This window comes from Malaya genurostris, chromosome 2 (genome assembly GCF_030247185.1).
Source record: "Malaya genurostris strain Urasoe2022 chromosome 2, Malgen_1.1, whole genome shotgun sequence".
NCBI lineage: Eukaryota > Metazoa > Arthropoda > Insecta > Diptera > Culicidae > Malaya > Malaya genurostris.
Window position 1 is genome coordinate 166859462 of NC_080571.1, and position 6000 is coordinate 166865461.

Genomic DNA, 6000 nt, shown 5'->3' on the forward strand with positions numbered 1-6000 from the left:
ATACGGATAGTAGTCCGTCAATCAGTGGTCAATCAGTCGCATGTTACGGTTGTCATACTTTAGAGCATAGTCAGTGAAATTTTAGGGCGAAATGAAATATTCATTGCGCGATTAACACTAAAAGGCAAAAGGTCGTTCTCATGTTAATAGTTATTTTTCAAGTAGTACAATTCCGTGTACAATATTGTTGTAAGAAAATAATTCGTTAGATGTGGCTGACAGAAAAGCATGAAAACATTTTAGATTAGTGAACAATGAAAGTATACATCGAATTTGTCCGCACATAGCCTGATGGTAGCAAGTGGAAGAAAAAACATTCACTGAGGGATAATAGCTATTTTTCGTGAACAAAATATACAACCCAAGAAGCGTAGATCCACTTTTGTGTTACCGAGAAAGGATAATAAGTGATAAGTTTTTTTTTGCAAAAGATTTTTCTGCCATTGTGTAGTTCGCCGCCATTGTGTAGAAACCTTAATTGTGAAGTAATAAAAGTAAATAAAAGAAGTTTAAAGAAGAACAGAAAAAAAGAGATTATTATTTCTAATTGTGAAAAAACACCCCTCCAATCCTCGACGCACGCCGCTTGGACTGCGCGGCAGAATACAGGCTATTCACAATGTCACGTAATTCGAAAGAAAAGAGTTCCTTTAAACGAAAAAACATTGTTTCAAATTACTTGGATATTCCAAAGGACGCCGACCCATGATGTTCGACACTCTGCAATTCACACTATACACACTACGTCTATAACAAAAAAAAACTGCGTTTTTCCTCCGACTCAGGGAGGATTGTAACCTCCTAGTTTACTTACACATGCACAATTTGATTAATATTTAATAAAAATAATACTATGTAAATATTAGCTTCTGCAGTCCTTGAATTGAACAAAAATATATCATTAAAATTATTATTATTGTCACTATTATTGTTAGTATTTCTATCACATTATTATTACCATTCTATTCCTAACGCCATTTTCAATTATGCTTTTTTAAATACGGTGTAAATTAAGAATAAACTTCAAGTTTCAATTCTGAAATGGTATCAGATACTCCCTTAATATTTAAATACAAATGAATTACAATTATTAAAATCTCTTTCAATTGAAATAATCACCCGTCAATCGTCAAAAGTTTAAATTTGAATTTGCTATAAAATCTTCCCATACCCCCTAATACCGTAATTTCCTACCTACGGGCATTATCCGCTACCAACCCAAAATGAGATGTCATCCAGCCTTTCCGATTTTCTGTCAGGACGCCGCCGGGTATATAATCACCAGCGAATGATGGTTCACGCTCTTTTCTGGTAACAAAAGTCTAGCAATACAAAGTGTGATACCTTAATAACGCTTGTTACAGTGACTATACTATCGATCACACCCTCTTAGAAAAAAAACGTTCAACGGTGGTCCTTCGTTGGTCCAATATGTTGGATCATTGGTCCAATGAAAGTCCAATCAATCGTTCAATTGGAGGCCAACACGAGACCTACGTTTACCGATTTTGAAACAGACCGTTGAACCAAATGCAATTTCTTTCGTTCAACAAACCCGGAAGACAAAGGTCCATCGTTGAGCTATTTTTAATATGAGGAGTTGGAGCCTCGTTGGACTAGTTTTAGTTTATATATATATATATATATATATATATATATATATATATATATATATATATATATATATATATATATATATATATATATATATATATATATATATATATATATATATATATATATATATATATATATATATATATATATATATATATATATATATGTTTTATTCACTTCAGAATTTTACTAAGCGATTCTTACATAGCGATTCTTACATAGCGAAGATATATAATGAATAAAGAAAGGTCATGATCGCGACTATAATGTAATAATAAAAGGTGGGACCGTACACTGAGTGTGTACACGAATATTGCAACATCTTCCTCATTTTCAAATAATATCTACTCAATATTATTTCGAAATCCCTCAATCTAGCTGGAGTACGAGTAATTCGTTTTGGCCTCATGTTTCTATCGTTCCTATTGTTTGTGGAAGTAAACGGAGCTTTTCCCACTGGTGATAACGCTTGTAGTAGAATAAGATGATTTACGATTATTCGGCAACACTGGTGGTGATGAAATCGTTGATAATTCAATCGTAGCAAACTCTGACGGAACTATTTTTTCAGAACAAACATTCGAATTCCCTACAGAAGAAGAAATAATTTCTTGACTTGTAGTACCCGGAATTGTGGGATATCGGTTAAGTGTCGCGTTGGGCTCATTGCGTGGTTTTAAGTGAACCAAACTGCGTCGATAAGGAACACCATTCACGTTGACGAGATACGAACGTTCGCTTAAACGATCAGAAACAATTCCGGCACTCGATTTTCTTAAGGTTTCTGGTTGTAACTGTGCATATATAGGAGAGCCAATCCCCAGTTCAGGTAATTTCCGAGATTTATTATTATAGTTCCGTTTAGAAAACTTGCGATTTTGTTCGATAGAAGCAGGAACATTTTCAATGATTCGTGGGAGTAAATTTCCTTTCGACATTGGTACACCACAACTAGTAGAGCGACAAAACAGTCGAGAGTATCATCCGCTTTCTTGATTAACTGCTTTGAATTTTTTACAGCTGTCTCTGCCTTTCCATTTGCCTGTTGGTGATGTGCTGAAGTTACTAATTCGAAATCCCATTCACGAGCGAAATGAGCCATTTTAACATTGGAAAAGTCGTGCCTCGACGATCGATTCCGCCTCGGACAGGTAGATTTGAATCACTCTTCAGCGACTGGAACAATGGTAGCATCTACCGTCTCGGTTTTCAACACAACCAGTCGGTATGGGAGCCACACATACAAAAGAGCACTAGGTGGATTCCGTTCACCATTAACTGGTCACCATTCACCTGCGGTGGATATCGGGGGACCTTCCTTGGTGTTGGTTCCGCAAGGGCTATCACTTACGATTACTACCACACTGCAGGCCGTTCTATTTTGTTGGTCGTTGAGCGCTTGTTGAACGACATACTGCACGAAATATTCGTTCAGTTTGCTGGAACGGTTTGTTGTTTTTTTCTTTTGCAAAAATAGTGTGAAAATTAGATGTTACCTTTCTATAGAAAGAAAATTTGTTGTTATTCTACGTGAAGTAGAAGTATTGCACAGGTAGGTAGTGTTAGTTTAAAAAATAAGTGGAAAAAACTTCGGAAACTCTCCAGTAAAACTAGTCCAACGAGGCTCCAACTCCTCATATTAAAAATGGCTCAACGATGGACCTTTGTCTGCCGGGTTTGTTGAACGAAAGAAATTGCATTTGGTTCAACGGTCTGTTTCAAAATCGGTAAACGTAGGTCTCGTGTTGGCCTCCAATTGAACGATTGATTGGACTTTCATTGGACCAATGATCCAACATATTGGACCAACAAAGGACCACCGTTGAACGTTTTTTTTCTAAGAGGGTGTGATCGATAGTATAGTCACTGTAACAAGCGTTATTAAGGTATCACACTTTATATTGCTAGACTTTTGTTACCAGAAAAGAGCGCGAACCATCATTCGCTGGTGATTATATACCCGGCGGCGTCCTGACAGAAAATCGGAAAGGCAGGACGACATCTCATTTTGGGTTGGTAGCGGATAATGCCCGTAGCTAGGAAATTACGGTATCAGGGGGTATGGGAAGATTTTATAGCAAATTCAAATTTAAACTTTTGACGATTGACGGGTGATTATTTCATTTGAAAGTGATTTGAATCATTGTAATTCATTTGTATTTAAATATTAAGGGAGTAACTGATACCATTTCAGGATTGAAACTTGAAGTTTAATCTTAACCCGAATAGAAATGAACTGCACCAAAACAGTAATATTAACTGTAACAGTACAGTAAAAATACATTATTTTACAACAAAATGCATTGTAAACCGAACACCGAATAAACAATGAAATTTAACGTTTTAACCTCAATTTTTACTGTAAAATCGGTTTTTACAGTAAAAAGGGGGGTGGTTATGTATCTTAACATTAAAAAAAATCAAATTGTTCCATACATTTTTTTTTTCAAAAACTAACGTTTAATGTTAATTTGCAATTTGAATAAGATGTGACTTTTTATAATCTCTTGGATTCTGATGTAAATTTATTGTTCTTTCAACAAAAAGCATTGTAGTAACACTGAGCAAACCATGTTGCAACCGTATCAGATTTTATTTACCATAATATTCCATATATGGAAAATGTTTGAACAGTAGTTCATTTACTGGGTCAACATAGAAAAAACAGTTAAATTTAATTTTCAAACAATGTATTTTACTGTACTTTTATTATTCTGCATACAATATGTACTGTTTTTACTATATAAGGACAATGAAAAATATTGCATCAGTTCAATATAAAGAAATTCAATAACTTGCCAAGTATCTTATTTCTCTTGAAACGGTAATTAAACGATATAGCACTTTAAAAATATGTTCAATGTCTTCAAAACCTGCTAGTTTCGAATGTTACGATTGGATGCGTAGATGGCTGCCTTCCTCAAATTAGCTGTTTTTTCTACGAGTGCTCTATTGATTACTGCGCTATTAGCTTCAAGAGAGATGATCGAAAAATTACTCATTCCTTTATGTAAACCTACTCTCTCTTGAGCTTTTTCTGAAATGGTGTGATTGAAACAATTAAAAAAAAAAATGATTGAGCATTTCTATTTGCTTACTGTAGATAAATTGCAGCTTAGCTTCGTCTATTGCCGGTCTTATTGATTTATCTGTAGATTGTGCGTATTTGCGACCAGTAACCGACATTTCTCGCAAGGCTTCAGCTCCGTACATCAGCAAAGCCAGAGCGCTCTTCGATTCTCTGTCTATATCTTCCAGTTGTTTCACGGTTACGTTGATATTTGGATCAGTCGTAAGTCTTTTTCAGAAAGGAAAACATCGTTAAAACATTTACATGCATACAAGTTTATCTCTTAGGTATCTTGATATTCAATTCATTAATAAAAAAACAACTTACAACTTGTCCGTTAGACTTCAATCTCTGGTTTTCCTGTATTTGAATGAGAGCGATGTCTTTCGCCTCTGCCAAATCCTTCCTTAGTTTTTCGATGCTTTCCTTTTGTTTTTTATTTTCAGCTATTTTATTTTTTAATTTTTCGAGTACTCTGTTATATTCATCATGCCAATTCGTCTTGTGCGCGGTGCTGGGTTCGTCATGTGAATTTTCATTCATGTTATGTGTTCCATTAGTGACCGACAGAGTGACCTCTCTGATAGAACGAATGCATGCACCAGATTCAGGAACATTGATATCCGGAGATTTTTCAACTTCCGGAACAATCAAAGGATCATTGAAATTACCAGATCGATTAGATGAACAAGCTTGATTCGGTAGTGGAGTATATATGGTGAAACGATTTGGTTTTACTGATTGAGGCAGTGCTGAGGTCGTAGCAAAGCCATTAAAATCACTAGATCCAACAGATGTGCTGGTTTGAATCTCATCTAACATTTCTAATTCAATATATTCGATGCAGTGTGCAGTATTTCCCTTAACATTTTCGTATCGGTTATCACAGATGTCCTGTTGGGGCAGCGATAAATTCAATGGGTCGATTTTATCATCTTGCAAAGATGATACACTGGCACGAGCCACATCCACGAATGCATGCCCATCTTGGCTGAGTTCCACATTGTTTTCTTTGAGTACATTGTTTAACTAAGGAAAATGTAAATATTAATTGTAAACATACATACTACTAAACAAAATGATTTTCGCAGTCAGTTTCCAGAATAACATACCATTTGCTGCAGATAGATATCATTGCTCGCCTTTGCTGCTCCCTGCTGCTTCTTTTTATTTCCACCTTCAAACAAACATATCGTTAGTTTTTGTCCGTCCTTTTTATTGAAAAAATTATACATACCAACACTATTCTTTTTATCAGTTTTTCTGCTACGCTTAGGCATTTTACGCTTAATTAAAGAACAAGAAATGCTTGA

At 35.2% G+C, this 6000-nt stretch overlaps 1 long non-coding RNA gene across 1 annotated transcript; it reads right to left on the minus strand.

Annotated features, from left to right (window-relative positions):
- Positions 1-4428: 4428 nt before the first annotated feature.
- Positions 4429-5693, minus strand: LOC131432614 (uncharacterized). Its single transcript, XR_009229917.1, has 3 exons — positions 5015-5693; positions 4716-4915; positions 4429-4654 (listed from the first exon to the last, which is right to left on the minus strand). It is a non-coding gene; the product is annotated as an uncharacterized LOC131432614 (long non-coding RNA).
- Between the last annotated feature and the right edge of the window lie 307 nt (positions 5694-6000).